Below are 14,798 nucleotides of genomic sequence, written 5' to 3' on the forward strand. Positions count from 1 at the left end.
GAATCCAAGTGGGATGCTACTATGCTAAAACTGCTAAATGTGAAGAAGACGCCTACTAAAGTGGTGTGGGAGGGCACCTCTCCAAAGGGAACGTGCTTTGAATGTTAAAACTCGTGGATTCTGGGTGGGGTGTGGAACCAAGCCATAGGAGAGATATACTTGAACTATAAATGTGTTGCAAAATTGTAACAAAAGTGGCCATGGTTGTTGTAGATGTTGTGATGAGGTAGAGAAAAAGAGACTAAAGAACAACTAGTGTCTCGAAAATAGGGAAGATGCTAACAGAAAATTTAAAGCAACAAACCTTGAACAAAAAAAAAAAAACTTTGAACATAAAATGCAGTATGCATGAAAAGAGAGTGCATTAAATAAACAAGCATTAAAAAAAATAAAAAGTAGATGAGGCCTCAAGTAGCGACTTGCTCTAATACCAATTGATATGCAATTGAGTGGAGGTGAGGCTTAGAAGCCACTTGCTCTAATACCAATTGATATGCAATTGAGTTGAGGTGAGCATTAGAGAGCCTCATCTTACAACTCTCCTCATAATTAATGAATCAGAAATAATCACACAAGATAAGATAAAAGACTAACATTCACTTGTATTTTAATCAGGTTTGATGGCCTTTTAAAGAGATTACAAATACATGTTTTAGAACTTTCCTCCTTTGTTGTGAGCTCTCAAATAAGAAAAAACTAAATGCATTATTTAGATATTGCCTTTCTTAATATAAGTTGCCTAGGAGTAGATTTTTCCATACTCATTAGATGTTACCATTATAAGCTAGGGAGATAGGCTACCCAATAATGGTTAACAAAGTTCGTCACAAATTGGTGTTGACACACAAAAATTCTGTCACAGCAAATGTCAGCTCCTCTTCCCTTGACTATGAATTACTAAACATCAATGCAATTTTGGAGACTAAAAGGCTCACAATTATATCCAATTGTTAGTCAATTCCAAACTTGAACTTATGCCAATAAAAAATTATCACTTTTATTATGAATTGAGGACTAAGGTGAGAGCCCCTAATTGCAAAATGGCGGAGACGGAGGAGATGTTTTTGCTGGGCTACAACTAGTTCCAATGGATGCCAAATATGGAGAAAACCCAGCTAGGAAAAGAGGAAATTTGGTTCAAGCTCCAAACCAACTAAAATAATTCAGAAGATGCCTCTTGGTGACAAGTTTTTGGATAGTTCTCACTGAAATTCTAGTATCTAATGTTGTGCAAATTTTCTTGGTATTTAGGGATCTATTCCAAGATATACAATAAGTATATAAAAAAAAAAGCATAAACATAAGTTACATATACAATAGGCTTTAGGGAGTTGGATTATGGTGGAATGTAAGGGTTGTGACCTGTAAACAAAATTTTGATTTTTAATAGAAATCATATATATATTTATTTAACAATTAATTTAATTTCTTTTTTCTATTTTTTTAAATTACTAATTTTAATAACTAAAATTACACTATAAACCACGCTAGATAATACAACAAATAAATTTTAATATGACATATTTCAATAACTAAAGTTACAATATGTAATTATGTCCATGAAAATCTGGATAATTCGACAAATAAATTTTAATGTGACATGTCTCAATAACTAAAGTTACAGTATGTGATTGTGTCAATGAAAATGAGATGTAAGTTGCAAGTTGCATGCTAGAAACTGAACGTATGGTTTTAGTTAGCTGATCAGAAAGCTAACATTTATCATAGGTACTGAAATTAAATATATGGTTTTAGTTAGATGATCAGAAAGCTAACATCTATGATAGGTACTGAAATTCAATATATGGTTTTAGTTAGATGATCAGAAAGCCAACATTTATGATAGGTACAAATTCAATATATGGCTTTAGTTAGATGATCAGAAAGCTAATATTTATGATAGGTACTGAGATTAAATATATGGTTTTAGTTAGATGATCAGAAAGCTAACATTTATGATAGGTACTAAGATTAAATATATGGTTTTATCTGGATGTCAGAGAGCTAAAATTTATGATATGTATTGAAATTGGCATCCCAATGTATACCATATGAAACATTGCAAATTTAATCGATTTAATCCACCTCCAGTAGTCAACCAAAATACTTTAAGAATCCATGAACTATGCATCTAGACGTCATTTTAAACTCTCGACTGCGCTCAGACTTCAAACATTTCCCATCAAATCATTAGATGATGCATCAAATCATTTCATCTACAATCAAATATTTATAATTTTTGTTGTCAGAATTATAAAGTTAATCAAATATTTATAATTTTTATTTTCAAAATTATAAAGTTTAATATTTTCAAAAATTTAATTCACTTAAAATAATTTCCATTCTCAATCCCTCTCCCCACTTTAAAAAAAAATCCGCTTCTCATCTTTAAAAACATTGATTCGGTTCTTCTATATTGGCTATTCTGCTATAGTGGCTACCACAATGATTCCAGTTGGGTTCCCATAAATGAACCAGAGCCTCTCTCGTGGTGTTTATTTATTTTATAACATAGAAATAGAGAAACGCTCGGCCTCTAAATTCACATTCACCTGGAAATGGTGTATTCAGTCAAGTGCATCATCTGGTATTCTATGGTTCATGTTGGCTTTAATACTTATTTCAGCAATCCTTGCAGGTTCGTTGACTTTTTTTTCAAAGAAATCACTGAACTTTTTAGGTTAAGCTTGGAACTCTATTCCTTCAAAGGCAGATATAAAAATAATAGAAAATATTCACACTTCCAAGCAACATAAAGAAAGATGGGGAATTAAGCTGAGGGTAAATTTTATTGAAGATTTAGAGAATATTTGAATTTAATTTAATTGTTAATTTAAAAAATATTTCAAAAGCTAATTGATAGAAGAGATAAAAGTGATTTGCTAGAGGTTTTTCTAAGTTTTTTTAACTATCTAGTCAATTTTTTAACTATCTAGTCAAAACAAGATCAAAACATTCAATGTGGTTTATCATAAAGACAAGGACAAAACATTCAATGTGGTTTATCATAAAGACAAAGACAACCACACTGGATGGTATATAATATCTACCAAAATAACCTTACAATATAAATCACAAAAACCTGAATTCTGAAAATACAAGTGACTGACTTAAATTTTTACCTTCCCGTAATCACAGTTCAATGCCTGCAAAACCATGTAAATTTACACGGTGAATATGATATCCTATCATCCTGTAGACTAATGATATGGGCGTTTTGCAGATGCTTTTGATCCTCTAGACCCAAATGGAAACATTACCATCAAATGGGACATCATCTCTTGGACCATTAATGGATATTCATATGGTGGTGTTTATGGGGGATTTTGATGATATGCAGGCAGCCGTAAGTTTGTCGAATTATCAGCAGTACAGACATATACAGAGTCCCGGGTGGCAGTTGGGCTGGACATGGGCAGAGAATGAAATAATATGGTCGATGATTGGTGCAGAGGCAATTGCGCTGGTTATCAGGGCACCGTTCCCTTCTGTTGCATGAGGAGTCCTACTATTGTCGATTTGACGCCTGAAACTCCTTACGACCAGCAACTTGCAAATTGCTGCAGAGGGGGAGTCATATCAGCTTATGCCCAGGATCCTGCCACATCAGTGGCAGCCTTCCAACTGACTGTTGGCAGCGGTGGGGCTAGTGCTGCAACTGTTCGCTTGCCCCTGAATTTCACTCTCAATACACCTGGCCCTGGATATACCTGTGGTCCTGCCAAGGTCGTTAAACCCAGCAAGTTTATCAGTCAAACTGGGCACCGTTACACTCAAGCTTTAAGTAGGCACATTCAGCTTTAACATTTTGATGGTTGATTTTTGAAATATTTCAATTTAATCGATATATTTTTTTTTCAGTAGAGATAAATATTTGAATTGGCTTATATGTATCAAATTTCAAAATATTTCTGAAATCTACAATCAAATTAGATTCAATTGATTTATACTGCCAATGCCAGATGATTTATACGGCCAATGCCAATGTTCATGACGTACCATTTTCTACGCATTTGGGTTAATGTGATTATTGGGTTTAATTTGTTGCAGTGACCTGGAAACTGACCTGCACATATTCACAATTTATAGCTCATTATGCTCCTACCTGTTGTGTAGCCTTGTCATCTTTCTACAGCGACACTGTTGTCCCCTGTTCAGTGTGTTCCTGTGCCTGCCAGAACAGTATCAGTCAGCCGGGCAATTGTATTAAGTATGCCAATTCTACTAAACTTTTACTGAGTGCTTTTCGTTTTCAATTTTATGGGCAGGACAGAGAGATCATAGAATTTTTTTGTGTGTTCCAGGGGAGATTCCCCATATCTCAAGACACCGGGTATAGACACACCCCAGAACAACAAAACTCTTTTACAGTGCACAACTCACATGTGCCCAATTCAAATACATTGGCTCGTCAAGGAGAACTATAAATTGTACTGGAAGGTGAAAGCCACTGTTACAAATTTTAATTACAGAATGAATTACAGTAACTGGAACATTATTATTAGGCATCCAAATTTTGACAATTTGACTGGAGTTTTCAGTTTCAACTACAAGCCACTGATTCCATATGGGTCTCTGTCTCTAAGTAAGTAACCCATTGCCACTACAGCTTTATCCTTTTCTTTCTGCTTCTAAATGACAACTATCACTTTTGCACTGAAATTCCCAAGTCATTTTTTTATGCCTGTGCTGATGCTTTTGCAGATGATACTGCATTATTTTGGGGACTCAAATATATCAACGATTTGCTCATGGAAAATGGACCAACGGGGAGTGTCCAGACTGAAATGCTCCTCCAGAAGAATTCTCAGACATTCACTTTCAAACAGGGATGGGCATTTCCTCGGATGGTGTACTTCAACGGTGATCATTGTATAATGCCACCACCAGATACATATCCTACACTGCCTAACAGTGTCCCTGTCCTGCAGAGGGAAGCGTCGTTAAGTTCAATTTTGGTTGTAGTTGTGGTTGTTACAGTAGCTTTGGCTGCCATATCGCTGCTGGTGTTTGCACCGGACCTAGTTAGAGGTTATAGAGGCCAGTACAGGTCAGATGTTGCTACCAATTTGCATTACACAATTGTATAAAAAAACTAAATAATTACACTAAGTAAATAAGTGTAATATGTAGCTTGGCCGCTTATTACTTGTTTTTATTGTAAAAAATAATTGATAGTAGAAGTTATGGGGAGAAGCTAATCAATTTTTATGTAGAAGTTATTGGGAGAAGCTAATCAAGTTGTTTCATAAATAAAGTTATTATGCATTGAATTATTATGGTAAATGAAGTTGTTTCATAAATAAAATGTTAAAATCTATAGATTAAAAATAAATTAAATTAAAGTAGAAATGAAGGACATAAAAATATGATATGAGAAATATGGTGTGATTTCCATTATTGAACATCTACATTGAAATAAGGGTGGAAGAACATAGATATGATATCCTTCATATTTCACATTTTATAAGTTTTCAATTTCATTGTGAGTGTAAGTTTTTTCACATTACAATTAATTTAGTTTAGGTAGTTGGAAAAAATCCAAGTCTATATTCATAATATAAGATTCAAATCATAAATATATTAGTATTTTTTTAAAATAAAAATGAATAAATTCTTTTCCTAAATAAAAACAACAATTTTTTGACAAATATATAATTAAAGAAATGAAGTTAGGTATGATTCTTAGTATATATTCTCTTTTATATGTTTTTAATGTTTGTAAAAATTGAACTTTAAACTAATATTTTTAATTGATTTAAAAAAAGATTGAATAAATTTTTCGCTAATACATACTTACATTAAAAAATCATTAATTGATTGTTAGTATATATTCTCTTTTATATGTTATTAGTATTCCTAAAAACTTAACTTTCAGCTAATATTTTTAATACTCTTTTATATGTTCCTAAAAACTTAACTTTCTGCTAATATTTTTAATTTATTATTAAACTTTTCAGCTAATATTTTTAATTCATTAAAAATTTATTACATCTTCAAATTTTTGTTTTAATATTTTTTAGAATTAAATAATTATGAAATATTTCAAATATTTCTTACTTCTTTCAAATTGCATTAATTAAGCCTTAAAAGTTTCCTCTCAAAACAACTCCAGAACTCCCCTAGTTTCCAATCAACACTCTTTTGCACCCTCACAACCAATCAATGTTAGAAGATTGAAAGTTCTTCCACCTTTAAATACCACTATTTAATTCAATTCTAAATCTAGATTCAATTCTAAATCCAGTGCAATAGTCACTTTTGATCCTATGGAAAACACAACATATTTCCATTTTATATATAACCTAACCTATATAATTTCCTTTTGGATGGCAGAGAAAACATGAAAAATGTTGAAAGATTTTAGCTCTAGTGATTTGACTAACAATTTGTATCTATAGCATATTTATGAAAAGTTATAAATATAATGGCAATTAATCTTTTGAAATTATCAATTCATTATAGTTAATTTAAAAAAAAAAAAAAAACTAAAAGAAAGAGGTGAAAATGGAAAATATCACCATGGAAAATACACCCATTCAGAATCTTACTTACAACCTTAAACAATTCATTCAGCAACATGGCTTTCAATTCTGCCAGCTTACACCCATTCAGAATCTCACCTAAGAAATGTAAGAGATGGCATGCATGAACCTTAAACAATTCATTCAGCAACATGGCTTCCATGTCTTTGAAATGAAATAGAGTCCTTCTCACACACGCATTCCTTTCTCATCTAGTTACAAATTTTTCATGCATGAGATCTACACGTTTTGATTGCTTCTTCGTCCATATATAAATATAGAGATTCTGACTCGAATCCAAAGAATACACAGTGTTCACATTCACTATCCCGATTGCCTAGACGCATACCATATTTTCCTGGTGTTCTTTACTGTTTTTTCATATTTTACAAATAACTTTTCCATTTTATCGATAAAATAATTGGTCTAATTTCATCATGTAACTTTGGTTTTGGTTTTTTTCCTTTTTAATTTAATTTTTTAAAATTTATTGTATGTTACAAGCTCTATATACACCGGGTTTGAAGCCAATCATCAAGCCAACGCCAAAACTAGAGTCTTCATGTAGATTTTTAAGAGAACATATCATTTTGTAAATCTTTTCTTTATAAGCTAATATTTTTAATGTTTTCATTGTTTTACTTTTTAAATTGGATGTATTAATATATTGTACAAATCATATATCATATATATTTTCATGGATTAAAGTGTGTTTTTTCTTATCTTTATATATTTTTAGTCTTTGTCAAAGACACTACCGGGACTATTGTAATAGAATGGCAATGTTAAAACATTAATTTATCTATTTACTTTTTTGCTATTACTCTCAATTACTTATATCCAAAGCTTTTTGGCCCATATGGTTTTAGGGTCTTATTCCGCCCTTTCGGAGGTGGAGAGGCCAAAAGCATATATTATGTGTCCTTATTTGAGAAATATGTTTCACTAATGTAAACTAATGCTAGAATTAGTTTAACACTTTAACATATATTAAATGTTATGAAATGTTATAATGCTAATCTAAAGTACTTTTCGAGGTGGTACACGTGCATGTTGCGGTGCGAGCTCGTGCATGTTGTTGTGGTGTCTATTCTTTCGGATGTTTGTTGAGGGTTGGAAGCTTCACGCTCATTAGTGAGAGTCCTTAAACTCGCCCCCATCAAATTCATCGAATTCATCTATCCTTGAATAGCAGTCATCATGGGTGTTAGTTGGCTAAACTGTGAATTTCTATCTTGCATGAACTAGTTAACATGAGCTCTCAGATTCTCTTCCTCAACTTGGTGTTCGGCCTTAGTGACATAGACTAAAATGAGGATGTTGTGTAAATCGTTTCTGTCTCGCTCTCTTCCCCTATAAACCATCACCAACATTTGAGTGAGTTCCAAAGACAGTAGTAGGACTAGCATGATCTAAGGCAACAAAAGCAAAGGTTACAACATAGCTAGGATATTGGTAACATGAAAGCAACTAATGGAAACCAAAAAGAAAAATGATAGAATCTTGACTAGAGCAGCTTACCTCTGCATATGAGTTATCATCCATGCTTAGTGAGCATAGTTGGGTGATGCATGAAGGGGGAGTTCAACAATGCAATAACACGTCGCGTCCACCATGCCTCGAAGTTGATGGATCTGAATATGAAGATGATGGTTTTCTCACATCACGCAAAGCATCCTATCATTCGTGAACAATAAAGTTTGATTGCAAGTCGCCATTTACACCCAAGGTTTACAAATTTCTACAATTCTCGACATATTCCAGCACCCAACAACTGTGAGAACGGTGGACTAGACAAGATCTAGCAGTACAAAACCTAACAACTTCTCAAGAGCTTCAAAACATGATACCCTCTGAGAGGCTTATCTTAATGCTTCGTTGACACTACGCTTAAGGTTTTGTTAGCTATAACGAAAAGCTTATATCATATTCTCCTATGTAATTAGAAATAAAATCTCTCTCATATAATAAGAGCAAGCATTCTAATTAGAAAATTGAATCTAGTGTTATTATGTATATAATTCATGACCGATAGTTACTTCTTTCAAAGAATGAATGGGCACATTTAATTGTCAATCAAATATCGTCCAATTCCCATCGAATGATAATGAATGACCGACACTTACATATATAAGGAATGACCCAAAGCATGATCTCCATTTCCGTGAAGCCTCAACAAACCAATGAACCAAGGTTTAAACACATAGAATACAGATTCAACAAGTCAATCAACGCAGATATCCGTACATTCAATCGTACGTATTCGCACTCAGATGAATACACCATTTAACGCAAACACAAAGACTTTGTATGAGTTATATTGCGGTTATAGGAGACTACCTAAATAGAAATTGGGATATATGTTCAACTTTCTATGCTAGTTATGATGCAGAATAAGCCAAATGATCTTATCAAGAGATTCAACCAAGTTATTGAAATGCAACAAACTAGTGACTAGTTGATCGAGGTGGATCTTTAGAAAATACCAGTGGCATGGTAAGAAGGCTCAAAACTCAAACTCGCAAAATTTGGATAAACTTAGCATCAGATCGAAATGCTCGTCATCCTAATTCCTACGGTGTGAACGACAATCAAATTTGAATTCATATGAAGTTAGAGCAAGTCAAAGATGAGGTTTGACTTGGCCAGGCGGGAGGAGAAGGCGACGTGGCAAGACTCTTCAGCAAATGGGGAAGCGCCAAGTGGTAGGTTGCCATTGGACCCGCATATTGCATATCACAAAATTCAAAGGTCGTGGCTTAAGGAAAATAGACCCGAAGGTGACGTTGCAATCAAATCGAAATCGCCCATCGCAAAAGGAGAAGGTGAAAGAATCGGCCCCCGGAGCAAGACGAGTTGCGATGCGATATATCTCAATTGTAGAGTCATGTTGCAATTTGCGATGTCACAATCGCCATCACAAAATGTTAAGGAATCAGCCCCCGGCACAATTGAGGTTGCGATTCGATGATTCGCAATCACAGATCGTAGCGAGAGCAGTGTCATAAAGTACCACCCCGCTAATTACAATTTTCTATGGGGCTTCTGGACATGATATTTTATACGTTATGTTAATAATCGTGGTGGGTCCGCAGAGCATCTGATATATGGGTTTTGGTTTATCCATTGATTGAGATTTGCGATGGATCTCGGATACGATATTTGTTATATTGCAGTTTATAATTTTCGATGGGTACGCCTTTATTGCCTTATGTTCATTGCTTAATGTAACATGCACACCTCTATGTGCTGATTGAAAAAAAGGCCGATTCTTTGTTAAAGTCACAGGGTTCAGGGAAGCACCGATTATTTTTATTGTCCACAAATTTGAAGTTTAAAATGAGGAGACTGTTTGGATTGTTCGATGGAATTTTTTCTATGTTTGTAAGGGTTGTTGCAACATACTATTCACTGCCTCGAGAACCTCTCTTGGAAACTTCCTCTTGCTAAACTTTGACTTTTTTTTGGAACTGCCCGAGTATTGAGGGATTTTTCTACCAGCTTATATAAAGGACCATTCCTGTTAGAGAGAGGAAGAGAGGATTGGCTGATGAATTCAAAATCTATTGTGTAGCAGATTGTGACCGTGGTAGCAAGCTGGGACCTCGCCTGAGCAGCAAGGAGGTTTCGAGAAGTTGTAGAAGGTATGATTATCCAAATTGGGTGTTTGAATAGGGATTTTTGCATGATTTTTCACTAGGAGTTCACTCGTACTATTTGTTTTTGAAGCTCGTATCTCCATTCTTCGTCCATCTTCGATATTGGAGGTATAAGGGTGTTTTATGTAAAAATATGCTTGTACTTCTCTCTTGTCATGCCATTTAATGAATGAAGGCCTCACCACTATTGAGTAGGTCCCGAAGACGTAGACCAAATTGGACAAACTCCGTAAACAAATAATTGTGTCATCGTTTCATGTTCCTGTGGTTATTTCCATATTATTTATGTGCTTTTAAGTTCCATGGTTAATTAGCTATGTTATATGAAATTCTAATGCATCTATAAGTAAAAAGCCTTGGATCAAGTTTGGTGTCACAACAGTTCTTTTTTGATGCGAATTGCATGAGTATATGCTAACCCGGAACAAACTGCGAAAAGGAGAAGGAACGCTTAAGTCCTTTGAACCAGAAGCAGGACATACACAACGAAGAAGAAACATGGCAAATGAAGAGGCTCATTGGGAAGAAGAACATAATTTCCGCAAGGTATTCTACAATATGGCTGAGAAAGTGGACAAACTGTTTTCAGAGTATGAGAATGCCCTCCAACACGAGAAGAAGAGATTCATATGATTGCAGATCGATAGATCAAGTTGATGGTGGAGAAGATCCCCCTCCCTCTCCTTCTTCAAGTGATGGTTCTCATCACTGGAATCATGACTCCAGACATACATTTAGGAAACCTTTCCTTAAACTATATGTAAAGTATGACTTGCCTATGTATGCTGGAGAGTGTAATGCAGAAAAGCTCAACAATTGGATTAGGAAAATTGAGGTCTACTACCAGATCCAACAGATCAAGGAAGATGAGGCAAAGATCTAGTTGGCAACGATTCCACTAAGTGGCACCATTCTCGTTTGGTGGGATAGTAGATTGCAAGGCAGCAAAAAAATGGGTAACCTTTTTTCCTCATGGTCAAATTTTGTTTCTGCATTGAAGAATCTGTTTTACTATCTGGGATATATATAAAAAGAATTAATGGAGTGGAAACACCTAAGGCAAAGCAAGGGTCAAAATGTGCAAAACTTCACGGAAGAATTTAGGAAACAAGCATTGAATTTGAGCATTCTAGTAGATTCACCAAAGATTGTAACTAATTATATCGGTTCCTTCAAACTGGCCTCATCGATAGTGGCAGGATCAAACAATAATAATGAATGTCGTGAGCATCTTGAGAGAAGGGGGGTGCATGAACAAAATGACCACCCAAAAAGAGCTGCAACAACCAAGAGAAGAGGAGCAAAGCCATCTTATACACATTGTGAGAAAGAGGGACACAACAAAGAGAATTGCTGGAAACTGCACCCTGAGCTAAGGCCTAGGAGGAATGAAAGAAGGGAGAGGGAGAAGAAAACTGCTACCCTGCAACAGGACCACGAATTTCAATCAGAGGAAAATAGGAAGGTCACAACTGCAAGATTTACTCGAGGTAGACGAATTGACCTAGGGTCAGATTCCAGTGACGAAAGGAAGATTTCAACTCTTGGGATCAGAGTGGATGCACCATCGATCTGGGTTCCGACTGGAGCAATGAAAAAAAGGTCTCAATAGATATTTTACCAAAGGTGAAAAGGAAACCTAATGCGGCATGGCTCCACGAACTTGATAAGGTCAACCAAGTCATTCAAGTAGACAATACTAAGCTAAGGAGACTCCTACAAGAAGTCAAAAGGGGGAAACAAAGGTTGCTACGCGAGTTGTAGGCCAAGGACAAACCCTTGGAAAAGTTGTAGCATAACCATCTTGATGTAAAAAGTGACTCTTGAGCTTCATGTACCTTTCGTGATGATGATTTCGCCGCTTTTGAAAAACATACTACATGTATAGGATCCAAATTATTGAATAAAATGGGATATCACGGGAAAGGCCTTAGCATTAATGGCCACGGCATCATAAACCCCATCAAAATGGAGAAATTTCCTCATCATGCACGACTCGGATATGTCAGGAAGGAAGTTGGGGAATGCTCCAAAACATCGAGCAACCTACTGACGACAAATGATGAGGGCACCTCACTACATTCCAGTGAGAGTGAGGGATCCATAAACTGTTATCAGAGGCACATTAGGGGAAAGTTCTCCAAGATGATTCAGAAAGTTTGGAGGAGAAAGAACCGTGGAAGTCACTACAATAAGGTGGTACGAAATGGAGCCACACACAATATGTTCCATGCCGAGAAGGTAACAATAAAAAATTCAACGGGTGAAAATGATCAACAAACGAATACACCACATTTATGGTGGTCTTCTTTATTAAGTAAAATATGGTTTTCTTAGATATAGTATCTTGTTATGGCCACGATTTGTAAATCATGAGTGGCAAGTAAATATAAAAGTGATGATGTGTTTCCCATCACTTGAAAAGACAACGATGATGTTTGCGGCCTTTTCTTATGAATAGTTGAGGTATTGGTTTTTATTATGTAATCCTTGAACAAAGAGTATGTGTTATAAATATTGGCAAGTGAAGGTTTGTTTAAGTAATGTATGGTTTGTATATGATTGTAAAGGATGTACCAACTTTCTGTGCAGGTGGTTGAAAGTGTGGTTTGGTAAGGACACAGACAATGTCATCGATACATTTGTGTGGGCTTCAAAAGGAATGCATCCAAGTAAAACTCGATAGATGAAGAAAAATGTGATGGAGCAATTTCCTCACATTATAATTGATTGAGAAGGATTTTGGTGGTCCAAAATCTCTTAGTGGGGAGGATTGATCTAGGTGGATCTTCATAAAGTACCAGTGGCATGGTAAGAAGGCTCAAAACTCAAAGTGGCAGAATATGGATAAACTTAGGATTGGATTGAAGTGCTCGTAATCCTGATTTCTGCGGTGTGAATGACACTCAAATCCGAGTTCATTTGAAGAAGTTAGAGCAAGTCAAACCAAAACTAGGGTTTCTGTGAAACCTACGACCGCTGCTACCAAAACTAGGGTTTCTGTGAAACCTGCAACGGCAGGCCTCTCAAACTCGGTTCATACGCTAGTTTCAGGCGGACTGGTGATCAGGGCCGCGCGGCTATAAGGGACAAAGTAGAATGCAACTTCCTCAGGGGGAGGGCCACGAGCCTCCCCCCAATACGGACGGGTGGACAAAGCACACGGAAGACAGGGAAAATGACAATGAACTGAGCGGCAGTACTCTGGAAATGAATCAGAGGAAGGGTAAAGACATAGAAATAGAGGAAAGAAGCAGGGCAAGTTCTTCAACTTGCAAGCCAGTAGCTACCCACAGACCAAGGGTGGAGTTCCCAAGTCACCGTATCAATGCTAGGATACAGTACATGAGAGATCACGCGCTGATCGGTAAATTCATAGGAATATGGCCGACGGAGAAAGCGCTGAGAAGTTGGATTAGCGCTAAATGGCATCCAAAGGGGCACATCTCTTTGCACCTGGGAGCAAAGGGGTTCTTTACAGCAGTTTTTAACTGCCTGGAAGATCGCAACAGGATATTGGATGGGGGTCCCTATTTCTTCAACTCCGCAGGATTATATCTCAAAGCGTGGGTCGAAAGGTTCAACCCAGATAAGGAGGACTTGAGCTATGCGCCAGTGTGGATAAGGCTTTATTCACTGCCGTGGGAGTACTGGGAAGAAAAATCTCTACAAGAGATTGGGAACACCCTCGGCGAGTTCGTAAAGATTGCAGAAGAAACAAAATCATGTAGATACACGTCCTATGCTCGGATCTGTGTCTATATGGATCTCAAGCAAGCACTGCCAGACAGGGAAGGTTTCTTTCATGAAGACTCTGAATAGATTCAAATTATAGACTATGAGCATGTACCATTTAGGTGAAGGAAATGCCATGATATAGGGCATCTCTATAGAGACTGTCCACAAAATAAGAAACCCTCATCCCAAGACAGTTCAGATAATCAAACAACAGACGGCTTCACTAGGGTAACAAATCGAAGGAGAGGGAACAGGAAAGCAACAGGTAATCCCAAGGCAAATCTAGCTAATAAGACAATGCCCACAACTAGCAATAGTTTCGAGGCACTGGCCAAAAATGATGAGCAAGATCTGGAGAAGGACAAGCAGAAGGACAAAGAAGTCGATCCAGAACAATCAGGAGAAGCCTCAGAGCAAATAGGAAAGAAGATTCAGAAACAATCAAACATGCAATCTCAACCTACATCCACTTCCTGGCATTCACAAGGAATGGATGTTGAATACACGGTGCCAAATGAAAAATTATCAAAGGAACGAGCAGATACCTCCCAAGAACCTCAAAGTATGGAAGAAGATCCAGAGTCTTTAGACATAGGGGAGTTGGACATACTAGGCCTGGAACTAGCATGCAAAACAAGGAATTTTGAAAAAATACCAGAACGGCAAGTGGATAACCTAGTAGAAGTCTTGAACAAAGCACAAAAGAAATACTCTCTAGGAGTCCAAATAGGAAGTCCATGGGATGGAAAATTTATCACCAAGGACAATAAGAAGAGAGGGAGGAAAACGACATTAGAGAGAACTATCAAGATTGGAGAAATATTAGTGGAGTCAGGGAGGTATGCCAAACTGACCAAGTATTTCAACGCAAACCCCC

At 36.3% G+C, this 14,798-nt stretch overlaps 1 pseudogene; it reads left to right on the forward strand.

Moving 5' to 3' along the window:
* Window positions 1–5,090, forward strand: part of LOC149256667 (COBRA-like protein 1) — a 47,405-nt pseudogene extending 42,315 nt beyond the window's left edge.
* The last annotated feature ends 9,708 nt before the right edge of the window (window positions 5,091–14,798 follow it).

Source organism: Pinus tabuliformis, chromosome 7 (assembly GCF_031772625.1).
Source record: "Pinus tabuliformis cultivar Carrire ecotype Pingquan chromosome 7, CPIR1, whole genome shotgun sequence".
Classification (NCBI taxonomy): Eukaryota; Viridiplantae; Streptophyta; class Pinopsida; order Pinales; family Pinaceae; genus Pinus; species Pinus tabuliformis.